Source organism: Mugil cephalus, chromosome 1, assembly GCF_022458985.1.
Source record: "Mugil cephalus isolate CIBA_MC_2020 chromosome 1, CIBA_Mcephalus_1.1, whole genome shotgun sequence".
NCBI classification, from domain to species: Eukaryota; Metazoa; Chordata; class Actinopteri; order Mugiliformes; family Mugilidae; genus Mugil; species Mugil cephalus.
In genome coordinates, this window is record NC_061770.1 from 42,205,252 (window position 1) to 42,218,508 (window position 13,257).

The following is a 13,257-nucleotide window of genomic DNA, read 5'->3' on the forward strand; positions in this document are numbered from 1 at the left end:
ACTTGGCTGTGCTGAAACAATGGCGCTGTGAGGTGCAGGCACACTTGTTTGTAAGGGAGCCTTTCGTCAGACAAGGAAACACGTATGAGGAAGTATTCAGAGCGTCTGTTATCCTCACAAATGTCGCCGCTGCATTAAATGCCGCCGTTTATCAGGGAGCTAAACTCTCTAACAATTGTGTGTAGTGACGATCAGAAAACCCGTGTCGTGGAGAAGTGGTAGAAATCAAACAGAGAGGTGCTGTTGACTTGTCCCTGACGTCTAGGTTTGAAAATACCCCCGATGTCCCTTCCAGACATTGGCAGAAATGTAGGATGTGATTTCAGAAGTGCTTCAGGCACTAAAACTAGAGAAAAGCTTAGATCGGCAAGCACGCAAAAATGGTCCAAGTCCCTCGCAGGGCGCTTTCCAACCCCTTATATCATTTTTCAAAGTGGTGGCTTGCATGCCATGGATTGTTTCTATCCTTCATTCAGAGGTGAACGACGAACAAAAGCTTCCTTTCCACTGCAATACAAATTTACCTTGTTCTCCCCTCAAAAGCTGTAAATCGTTTTGGGAGGATTTGAAAGCAGCACACGGCGAAGTAAGAGGTTTCGGGGGGAAGATGGCCGCATCGGCGGCGCTTTTTTTTTTTTTTTTTCAATGACCGAGACACTTTGTTCCCTCCAGCGACTTCGGATAGCTGCACTTAAACCGAGAACCCACCTTGGTGCACATCCACTTCGCCTCCTCTTTTGAGCGCCGCTGTCGCAACAGCAAAATTGGAAATCGAATGTGTGGTGACAGCGTTAATTGCGCTGTGTCAAAATTGGGCGAGTTCTAATTGTTTGAGCTGCGAACTGTAAAGCATGTAAGACAGTGGGGCTGCTGGGCTTTGCTCTCCCAGAGTGCTTACTGGCTGTAAACTTGGAAATGCTTGAGCAAACACGCATGCACGCTGATTTGCATACAGAAACACACACATTCACTTGCTGTCCAAACGCCTCCCCAGCCTCCTTGCTGCCTTTTCATTAAGCTCAGACTTTAATGACACAATTACATGGAGAGCCTTTTCTCAAACGCTGCACATGCAAAGTGCTTTCATCCATCTTTTCGCCATAACGCCATCATGGATTTCAAATCCCATGGACACAAAATGAGTTATTTTGCTTGCACCAGAAACTTCTATCAAAATGTATGTTTAAATTCTCAAATGGTCCTACTTGTTTTTTTTTCCTCGTAAAGGGAGGTCTTGACACGTCCCCTAAAATACCACCTTTATGGCGGGTAGCCTCTCACTACTGCATTCTCCTCACTGGTTGGAGGGAATGAGTCCCCTAGTGGCTCAACTACCACACTGAGCACAGGTGGCGTTCAACCCTGCTGGAAATAAAGGTTCACTTTCACCTGACTGACAGAACGGTTTGCGTGACGGACCGCACGTCTGACTGACGTTTCGCTTTCAAAATATGCGAGCTCTTTGAAAAAGAAAAAAAAAAAAAAAGACAAAAAAAAGACACGGTCAACTTTAAACCCCGCTAAAATAAAACGCCATCTAAAATAAGACGCGCAGAAGATGAGGGATCTCATGAGAGTTGGAGGAATGCACTTTGAAAAATTCTTCACAATCCACCCTGTGGAAAGGCTTCCACAACTCTTAAAAGGATGCACTAAATGAACTGTATTTACATGACAGAGCCGCGGCTCAAAGTCAGCTTAAAATAACGCGTCAACTGGCGGACTGTGGCGTCTTTTTTGTAGCATAACGCGGAACAAATATTTATAGCGTACTGATAAAAAAGAAAAAAAAAACGCAGCATGAAGGAGATGAATCTACGTTTATTACATCACGTGGCGACAGTTTAGTCAACATTTAACAGATACCAAGCTTCGCCTCAACGCAACACAACACTCCATGACCAATAAAAAAAACAAAAAACATTTCACCTGCTCACCCACGGGTGTAGCTTGTGTGCAGGTACACATATAACACAGATATTAAACTGTTTTGCGACACTGGACGTGTTGTTTACACTGTTCTATTGCTCTGAAAGCGCCATATCTCCACTGATCGTTCGCTCGCGTTCATAATCACAAACTGTGCGTAAAACAGTTATCGACACGTAAATTAAAGGGTCACATGTCCAAGTCTTGCCAGCAGACACACCGTTGTGTGCGTTACGAAAATAAACCCGGATCAAATATTCGTCGCGGACACCGCTAATGGGTTTGAACCAACTTCACGAGGCTTCACGCACACCTGAAATCACTGCGGCAGCGACTTCGGCTCCGACTGTCACACGCTCCAAACTCGCAGACTCTCACACAGTCCTTACCTTATCACCATGTTTGCGGGCAGTTTGAACGGCTCCCGTTTTTTTTTCTCTGCGTAAAGAGTAGTCGAGGATTGTTTTGTTATGTTCTTTTACATCCAGTAAAGGCAGTCGAGTCCTAGAGAAATAAAATAACGCGGAGAAATGAAATCCGTCCTCCGGTTCTTCTTATCTCTCTCCCCCCCCCCCACGCGTGTTCGCTCTTATTTCTTTTCCTCGAGTTGTCCAACGACTGTTGGGGAGATGGGGGGCGAAACCCACGCACGTGGGGCGCGTGTGATATATTCTCTGGTTTGGGTCTGTCTGTTATGTGCTCGTTAGCTCTTCATTGAATTGAACGTGGCGAGACTGTGGTTGTGTTTGGAGAGTGCGGTGTGACTGGGACACGCTGCTCTCTCTCTCTCTCTCTCTCTCCCCCCTCCCTCTCTCTCTCTCTCACCCACTCTCTCTGGTATGTTTGCCTCTTTCTCTCCCTCTCTCCCTCTCTCTTCACCGAGACCCGAGCACGAACTAAAGAGTGTGTGTATGTGTGGGGTGGGGGTGACGTCACTCAGCGAGGTCCCACTCTGCCACCTCTCCTCCCCGATTCAGCTCCCCCCCTCCCTCCCCACGCCAAGTCCACTGCAGGAATGTGCACTTGGCCGCGGCTATTTTGGAGGAAGATTTGCGTTAAAGGGAGAAGCGGGGGTGTGTTTGTGTGTGTGTGCGTGGGCGAGTGTTTAGGTCTGACCTGGTAATTATTTTCAGATGCCAAAACCGTGAGAATATGAATGCGCGTGTCAGAGGACATGTGTCTGTGTATAGATGTGTTGTTAGCGTTTGAGTCTCTTGCCAGATTGATGAGGTGAGCTGCACGAATGTTGTAGTTGGTCGAACAAAAACTGATTTTAACACAAATACATGTTGATCAGCCACAACATTAAAACCACTGCCAGAAGAAGTAAACAACATCATGCCTATCTTGTGACAGTTCGGTGTTCTGCTGGGAAATGTCCGGGCCTGACATTTGTGTGGATGTTTCAGTACCCCCACCCCATAGTGATGCAACTCCTTGATGGCAGAAGTCATCCCCAGTAGCATGCAGCCTGACACAGACACACAAACTGTTTAGGGAGAACTAAAAAAAACACAAAGAGTGGCACAAGGTGTTGACCTGGCCTCCAAATTCACTAGATCTCAAAGCAGTGATGTGCAATATTGAAATATTGATACTTCTGATACTTCACCCATTCAAGGTAATGTAGTAACACAGTGGAAAGTAACTAAACTATTGAGTTGTGGCAACACAACAACCCTCGTGAAACACCTCAGGTTAAACCACAACACAAAATACAATACATTTATGATGAGGAGGACAGAAGAGGAGAGAACAGTTTTTATTTTATAGTAGTTCTTAGTAATTAATAACTTATTTGAATGGTCTATTGTTTTACTTATTTTCTTTTTTTAGTGTTTGAAACAACATTTTCACATAGTTTGTATGTCTGTGTCCTCTGTTTGGTTTTTATAAAAAAGCATGAAAGTTTTTATTTAAAATGGGCAAATACTGGAAGACAATTCCACAATTACCGTCCGACATAGTGTTAAGTTTTTATAGTCAAATTTCATTTTCAACACTTCATTTAAGGAGCGCTTGTGTTTATTGCTTAAGTGAACTTGGTTACTTTCCACCTCTAATCCCATAATTAAGACAGTAATATTAACACGGACACAATGTACTTTACAGCCTTTGGAAATCCATAGGGGGCTGTCCAAGAAAGAGTCAGGGACCCCATGAAATGAAATAATAAACAAGCCCTTCAGTTGGCTACCCTTTTGAATAGTTTGCAATGAGGACCATAAACCCCCTTAGACCTATGAAGGCCCTACATTTCATTTAAAACAGTACTCTACAACACCCCCTAGGGGCCCCTATCTTTCTACCCAGTGAAGAATTTCACTAGTTTGGACTGGGGGTAGAAGGCAGCACAAGTAGGTCTTTGACCCCCATGAAACCACTTAAAGTCCCTGTAGGGATATGATGTTGATTCTGTAATTAGACTTTAAATGTACATGTCATTTTGCTGTGGATATCAGATTCATTTTGCTTATTTTTTATCAAAGGCTGAGTTAGGGATGGGAGATGAGAACATTTTCCAAACTCCACCGGTCCAAAAAACTTGCAGTTGCCGTTATAAAGTATTCGTGAAGGTGTGTTAAGCTTGCGTAATGGCATTATAATTATTATTTTTATTATTTGGGAAATGGCCAACACAAGAAATCAACTCTAGCCCTCTGAGTGTTGTGCAATTTTTATGGACCAAATATTCATTCTGTTTGTGTAAATTCTCCTTCACCTTCTCCTCTGACGTTCACGATCCTAATCAGATCAAATTTTACTGTGGGCTACTCCTTGAATTAAAGATAATGAATCACCTTGAGGTCTTTGATGAGTAATAAACTGCAATAAGGACAGGCTGAACGGTCTCTGAAACAATTTGAAAAAAAAAAAAGTGATGGCGTCAGAAGACGGGAGCCTCTTGTTGCGGCAGAGGTAACAACGAATATGCATCTCTGACATTTCAATTAATAGTTAATTAATTAATAACCAGCTGAATTTTCAAGGAAACGAGCCCACAAATTAACATAACAAAATAACAGCTGATGTATTCAAGCACCCAGTTGTGAATGTAAGAAAAATGCCTTAACGTACCCCTGTACTCCAAGGTCAGCCTGTTGAGAGGAGTAACCTTTATAATCCCCGTGTAAAATACATTTCATGTAATGATCCCGTGATGTGATTCATTCATGTCCATGTCATTCAGTCGACATAATGTTACACAGCGGCAGGAAAATGCGGCGCCTGATAACAGAGTCAAGTGCGTAGTCCTCTCATGTAGGGCGCTAGAAAAATAACAACAATGGCCCGCAGAGACAGATGACTATGACCAATTGTGTTTTGAGAAAAGTTGCTTCTGTGGCAGCAACCCAAACCCTCTGATGAACAACCTAGCCCCGCAGACACGAACATCTAGCACCCAACAACCGTACTCTGAGAGACAGAGAGACGGACTACTGCAGTCAGCAGATCTGTTTTCTTACCTGCGCTCCGACATGCCACGTCTCTGATTGAATAAGCGTGATGGTGATTTATACCGGCAAATTATACCCAGCTCCATTTTCTAAGGGCAGAAGTTGATACAGCCTCGTCGTGCAGATTCGTGGGCCAAAAGGACGTGTTGGTTTTTGCGACAATGAACAATGGAGAAACTTGATGAAATTACTGTTGTGTGAACTATTGCCCTCGACTGCTGGCTATGAGAAAGCATTGTGGGAGTGAGATCGTTGTGTCTCGAGGCGTAATGTACTGTAGATCGCAAATGTTTGGAAACCATTTTTATCTATCAGGAGAATAGGCTGAACGTCGGAATGCTATTTTAGTCACGAAGAAGAGATGCAGTTCCCACACATATAGGCTCTGAGTATTTTATTCACCTTGGATGACGTGTTTATTCAAATACCTCGACTAAATCCCTAATCTTTGTACATAACTGAACGACACTAGCTATTAGATTTACAATTCTTCTCTACACCTAACCTTGTACTCTCATATTTTTGGCACCATCTACAGCGGTAATACAGGAGCATTTCTTGATAAATGGGGGCAAGGGTAGAATTTATCAAGAGCCTGCCTTGCTGGCCTATCGTAGCTGAACTTTGTCACCCGACGGCACGCGGTAGTCTATAAAACAACTGTCCTTCACTAAGAAGGATCCATGAGAGAGGGAACCTGAATGCTGAGCTGAAAAAAAAAAAAAAAATGCGCTACCGCCTACTGCAAGTTTGTCTATTAATACTCCTGACACTAGCAGAAAGCGCTCTCATCTGGATATGACAATGGCAATGCATCGGTATTACGTGTGTCAACAGTGTTTGATATGCCGCCTTGGGCATGTTTACACTCATACGTGTGCAGGGTCGTGCAAAGTGGAGCACTGATTGACATTTACTATGTAAATACAATGCAAATGCCAGTCAGGATGATAAAGGTTATACCGTATCAATATGCATTTGCTTTAGATGAATAATGTAAGCAAAGCTTTTGATGTATGTGTTTCGTTGTGTACCTGCCTACACAGTAAATCTTTGGGGATGATTCTAACTTTACAAACCCAATTAGCATTGAATATTCAATTACTTATTACTTTGAGATTCTGTATTTTTCTTTTGTTTTCTTTCTATTGACAAAAATAAGGACAGTGGGCTGATGAATAATTTGAATGCCGTATTCAAGGATGAGATTTGTTAGCCTGATGAATATTTAAACACTGGGCTCATGTAATGGATCGGGACTAGAGTCATATACCTTGAAAACTGTTGGAGGGATTGGCATGAAATTTTAAGTATGCATTTATGGTCCCCACACAGTATGTTTTGTGATTCTGAGTTTTCTATGAGTGTTCCCATCCTGGGAATTAGTGTTAATTAGCGTGAGTGGAGCTGAGATGGGCGTGCAATGCCGCGGCAGATAGCTTGCATACCTGTGACAGCATCCCATTGATCACTTAAAATGGCCACAGTATTATGCATAATATTAAGCAAGGAAACAAGGTTATTTCTGTTTTCAAATTGGACACTTTAACCTGGAGATTGGTAGAGATTGACCTGCTTTTGAAGCACATCTTAAATGGCCATTTGAGGATCTGCAGCTTTTGGCACTTTGACTTGTTTTTGTTTTTCACCCTTGGACATTGCAGTTTGTGCTTGTGACACACTAAGCTCCCAAGGTAAGTGTAATAAACCTAATTGCTAAGCATCAGCATGTTGGTGTTCGCATGCACCCATTTGCGTTTAGCTCAACAGCATGCAGCACAACCGCAGACCTTTTGTTTATTGACAAAAATACTGTAAAGTGCTTTTGGAGAATGTGCTTGCTTAGTCCTTGACAGCTCATTTGTGTCATGGTGCCGGAGGTGGTGGATCATTTATACTTTAAGAAACACCTTTTCTCTCAGCAGTGTCCTCAATGGTGGCCTTGTGGACAATGCAAGCTACTGTATAAAGCTGATTGATTCATTGGTCTGGTTTCTTTTTCCAGGGTGCAGTGTTTATCTCTGTGGGTGTAAAACTACATCTTAAAGCCATATTCTTCTGTTGTGTACAGACTGCCTGGTTCAGATACAGCCAGGCAACATATGCAAAGAGCAAGATGATTGATATTCTAAGTGGCAAGAAAAGAGGTTTGCCTTTAGTCTGCCTAAAGAGGAACCAAGTAAGGCTTGCCAGATGAATTTGCACTAGGGGCTACTAGATTTTGTTTTCAACCGGCTAGGGTCAGCTGCACTGTAACTCAATCCAATAACTGCTATCAGTGTAACACTTTAGATTTAGGAAGGCTGACAGCTATTTTGGAGCAATCTTTCTCATCCACAGACTGTATTTTGATTCTGGATAAGTTGCACTCTACCTCTCTGATCATGCAGCCTATTTGTAATTCTGCTTGCAAAACTAACAGTTTCACCTTTAATGTTAAGACAGACAGACGTGAAGATACAATATATTTCACTGTCAATCTTCCTACAGCCAGAGGAGCAGGCCTTTTCACCCTTGACAAGTCGCTGGCACTTTACAAATGACTGTCAGTCAAGTCATTACTCTTGTTTCTGTGACCCAAAGACAACACCATGTATAATTCTGTGGAGAAGTGAGACAACTTGTCTGAATCAAAAACAAGAATTGTTGTTTTCAGCTCCCCACACCCCGGAGTTGATACATTTATAGCCCCTACCTCCCCTACCAGCCTGATCAAGTAAACCAGTCATCGTAAAATTAATTTCCCCATCAAGCGAGACTCAAGCTCTTCGGGATAACAATCTATCTTAAGCGGATAAATCTAATCCAATGTCTTGAGACGGATGGAGATTGACTTGTTTATGGCCGCTGCCCAAGCAGTCAAGAGAAGGAGAGGAGGGTGGGGTGCGGGGGTGGGGTGGGCTGCTAAGAGCAACAAATGCCAAGGTGATATTACACACATCTCCAAGGCACGAAAAATGTAAACCAACACCCAACCCCAGTCCCCGGCCAAGACATCTAATACTTCTCTCCTTCTTGGAATCTGTCAAACATGATGGATGGCTAAGCATACAGTCATGCTTTCATGAGCAATTAACATTTACTCAAAATTGGAAGACTTGATAGCCACAGAGTTCATCGCAGACAAAACAAGATTTTATGATGTGGTTGAAACAATTGTAAAGCTCCAGCGTGAGATTGATTGCTATAATTACATACAGTACATGTTGGGGAAGAAGTGGTTAACTTGTTGGTTGGATGCCAGACAGCTGTATAATGATACTTACACAATGGCTGATAACAACCATATGATTTCCTTACTGGCCTACGTAACATAACTTGGAAACAGCAGTCATATAATTTATCCCAGGACAAAGCTCACTGTAGTATCTATTCAGGAAACATCAGCCCAGTTTATGTCATCAGATTACTACCCTAAAGAGCTACCTGGATTTAAGCTGGTTGTCTAATGAAGACAAAAAATAAATAAATAAATAGACTTTTAAATTTCACAATGCACCTTGAAGCCTCAGTTTCAAGTATTTCTGTAATAATTAATAATCATCACTGTATAAACAACAATTATTTTGAAATTTGGAGAAAACATCTTTAGTTATTATGGGCGCCTGAGGCTCAGGTGGTGGTGCAGAATGTTCACAGATTGCGGGGTTGATGGTTCAATCCACATGCCAAAGCGTCCTTGGGCGAAACACTGAACCCAAAACCCACTGTTGCCCATAAAGCTGGAATAATTTTCTTTTCAGCCTCATTCTTCTTTTTATTCCTATTTATGCACATTGGTAAGATGTTTGGATGAGACTGATCAATACAGTTTTGAGAAGATATAGTTTATTGACCTAAAATAAATCACAATAATTTCAGGAGAAGAGCTAAGTTTATAGAGCTAAATAGAGGGAGAGCTAAAAAAAAAGTGTAGTTGAATAGCAGGCAAGTACATTACGTTGCAGCTCTAGCGCTATTGATGTTTGACTAGCACTACAGTAGAAAAGTGTTAACCATGTATTTGATATCGCTTAAAAAAAGAAAATGATGACTAGTCTGATCAAATTCCACTGAGACAGTGAGCAACAATAGCAGACAACTCCTCAATAGTTTGAATCGAATGTTGCTAAATTTACACAATATACTGAGTCCTTCCCAGTTCAAACCAATATGAATACAGGAATCTCTTCCGAAATATATAATCTCAAAATCTCCAGAAATGGGAGTTCAGAGGGATAAACCTTTATGTAAGGCTGAGGATGGCTGAGGAGGAAACATCTTAGCTGGGGAGCATGCTAAAAGTGAGGGTAGCTGAGTAGTAGGGCTAAGCTAATCTCTCAGTTGAAAGTCACACGTTTGTGTAGTGGCTGCATGGAGGAGGGTAACTCCAGGATGCTGGAACTCACTGTTGAGTCTTCTTGAGGTGCTGTGGGTCTAATTTAACAAAACATTGGTGAAGGGAGGTGACCACTTGAAAACCTTGATGATGTGCTGCATGCTGTTCTTCTTGTTGGTTGCTAGTGGTAGCTGACGGCTAGTTGCCTTTTTTTCCCCCCCCCACTGGGACTGGGTTTCTTAATGTGTTTTGCAGAGGGGAGAAGTGTTGGTTGACATGTAGTCGCATATCACATCATCTACTGCTGTTGGCTCGGCTAGTTAGCTAGTGTCTTCTTGTTGGTTGCTATTTGGTAGTTAGCTGCTAGCCTGCTTGTCGGTTTTTCAGTTGGACTGGGCTTCTAAATGCGTTTTGCCTCAGATCATGGCACAAGGGATTGTAACATCTCATCCTTTCATCCTATTGTAACGTCTCATCCTGTGTAATAATGAATAGGACATGTAAACCCGTGCTAATTTTCAAAATCTGTTTCCCATAAACACCACAACGTTTTGGACCACCTGAACCTGGATTTAATATTGTGATACATTAGCTTTTACTGTCCTGCCTCAGATATTAACTGTATTTGTTGCATCTCACTGTGACGCGGCACACTAATACTTAACTGAAATAATACAGTATTAAATTGTGTCACTGCCTCAGATCAGAGGAGCTGACTACATGTTTCATGTCTCTTCAGCTTTGATTAGCTTTCAGTTGTGGACCCGTTGGCATCGATGTGGCGAGTAGAAGGCACGCTAGTAAGAACACAGAAGCAGACATGACTACAGATTGTGCTGATGGGAGACGACATCTATCCCTTGTGTACTTTTATAATTCATAGTTCAGTGCGCAACTGTGCATAATATATTGCCAGCCAAAGAAGGTCACAAGCATATTGACAATGAGAACACTCCTAAGGAGGGTACCTTGAACTCACATATGACCCCAACTGTTCTGCCTGTCACAGGATGACATGACGGCAGGCGCACGCTTACTCATCTTTTTCTGGAACTGCTGACTCATGAGTAGTCAATATCACCTTATTATGATGTCAAGCAGAATCTGGTTCGAGATGAGGCTTGTGAGTGGGACCTCGGTTTGATTTAGTTTAGTGCTGGCATGGGGTGCAATGAGCTGAAAAGCAATTAGGTCCATTAAGAGATCAACTGGGATGGCGTGAGCAGCCATGGTGTGCGGCAGCTTGCGCAGAGCGACGAAGAGAGAGATAAAGGTAGCGAGGGAAAGAGGTTTAGACAGATTGAGTCAACTGCTGTCTGACAGATTCACTCTGTGGAACCTCGGAGGACATCTGTCCCACGAAACTGTGTAAATTCGTATCCGAATGTGTGTATTGGCACTTAATGTACCAAGTGTCTCGCGAGTTTGCATCTATACCATGCTCATTGCATTTGATATGGACGAGGAGGTAGGGTCAAGCAAGTGAACAAGCCAGAGTGGATAAAAAGGCCCTTTTCCCAACCGATCCACTGGCACTTCACCAGTAATCAGTCAGTATGAAGTCATATTTGCAGTTGTGGAGGGCGCTCCCTGCAGAGAAGAATATACACATAAACAGGCGACCTGTGAGGACTCTCTACTTTCCTCCATAGGTGTCAGACAGATATCACCACACACACTGCTGAGTTTGCTTGCAGATGCAAACCTTTACAAAACAATGAACTTGTGCTCTGCGTGCAGACACTAAGCTTTCAAAATTTTACTTGATGACTCAGTTGTCTGAAAGTAGGCTAATCCTCCAAGTCATTTCTGAAGCAAAACTGCTTCTTCTAGGGTGTTACATTCTTTTTTTTTTTCTTGCCTTCCTCTGTTGCTTATATTTGGGTCTTGGATTGTCCGCGGGACATTTCCTTTAGCTCTGGAAAGCTGTGACTGATACCGTCTCCTTAAATGACCAAATGATAAATTGTGAAAAAAGTTTTAGTCTTTTTTTTCTCTTTACCTTTTTCTATGCACCACTCACAGAAATGAACACAACATACTGAGTTAAACAAACCACAATATGTATATAATACACGTGTTATATAATAATGTGACATTGTTAAATCTCTATTCTGTTACTTTCTCCTCCTTACCTGAATTCATATAGTTGGGAGAGCTCTCTTTCCTCCTCTGTCCGCTTCCCATCTCCCTTCATTGTCCTTTCATTTATTTAAATCTCCTCTCATCTAAAAGCCTTTTACCTTCTCCTGCCATCATCTTCTCCCGCTCGCTCATTTATTTGCCCGTTCCCTACCTCGCCTCCCTCGCCGCCACTCCTTCTGCTCTCTGGCTTTCCCTCCGCAAACTAATAGTGACACGTACCTCATTTCTGCCTGTGTCTCTTTCTGTCACTCTCCATCCCTCTCTCTTTTTTTTTTTTTTTTTTGCCTTTTCCCTCCCTTTTTGCGCGGGCACCGGGCGTTTACGAGAAGCCTCTCACTGAAGCCGATTGATCACGGCCATTGTTTGCACACGGGCCCTCCATTTTACAGTTCAGTGTACATGAAAAGGAGCGTTTGCCGTCCCTGCCTTTCTGTCACCCCCTCCGCCCCCAAAAATATGCTCTCTCTCTTTCTCTCTCTACGGCCGGTGATCCCCCCGCTGACATTTTCACAAGCACACCTTCATCAATTTCACACCTCCGATGCCCTTCTATGCCAGTGTGGAAGGTAGGAGGAGGAGCTGAATTGATGGGTGTGAGCTGACGAAGCAGGCTCGGATTCAAAGTTGGGGAGTGGCGGAGTTATATACGGAAGGGACGTGGAGGGTCGTCAATAAGTGCGTTATCAAAGCCTGCCTCGGATGTGCAGTCATGAAAAACACAGTTCCATCACCATGTTGCCACCCTATCTGCATCCCAGCTTACCGTTTGCTGCCCCCTGTAGTTTGCATCTCTCTCATTTATTCCTCCAAACATGAGTCATGCAACTTGCGCTGTAAATTCAATAATGCGATAAAACGTGCGCCGGAACGAGCCATCCAGAAGGTAAACATCCCCTGCGTTCACTTCCTCCCTTTAGTCTTGGGAAATTGGGCCATTCTATCATCAGCCAACTGGTGCATTTATGAGCCGCTGAGGTAATTGGCGGCAGCAACAGCGGCGGCGAGATCTCGGCTGAGGCGAAGGTAGCGCATTCACCTGAGCAGAGCCTTAAGCTCAATGCTCCAGTGAGGTAACAGAGAGGAGATGGAGAAGGAGCAAAAAAAAAAAAAAATAAAGAAATAAATAAAAATGAGTAGCAAGGTGCCTCATTCACTGGCTCAGGGGTTTATGGGATTGCTCCCAGCTGTCACTCTATGTAGTGAATCCACGGCACTGTAATATCTTAATTGTTTCAAATTAAATGCTTGTAAAACGGCAAAGGAAATGAGTTTTTTTTTTTTTTTCCTCCCCCTCTCTGGTTAATCCAAAGCAGCCCCTTGACTTACATCTGGGCCTGCTTTGAGGGAGGGGAGGTTTAAAAGGTGGAATGGCTCCCACATGAGATGGCTATGGATAGGCTGGTGAGG

The 13,257-nt window shown here is 43.1% G+C and overlaps 1 protein-coding gene across 46 annotated transcripts in view; it reads right to left on the reverse strand.

The window, feature by feature from the left end:
* The window catches only part of LOC125005177 (receptor-type tyrosine-protein phosphatase delta-like), a 344,191-nt gene that overhangs the window by 119,241 nt on the left and 211,693 nt on the right, over positions 1 to 13,257 (reverse strand). Inside the window, exon 1 of one of the 46 annotated variants that reach the window (XM_047580279.1) lies at positions 2,319 to 2,710. The exons of the other annotated variants lie outside the window; for them this stretch is intronic. The gene's annotated coding sequence lies outside the window, so the exon portion shown is untranslated. Of the gene's footprint in view, positions 1 to 2,318; positions 2,711 to 13,257 lie in introns of those variants that run through there. 46 annotated transcript variants of the gene reach the window in all.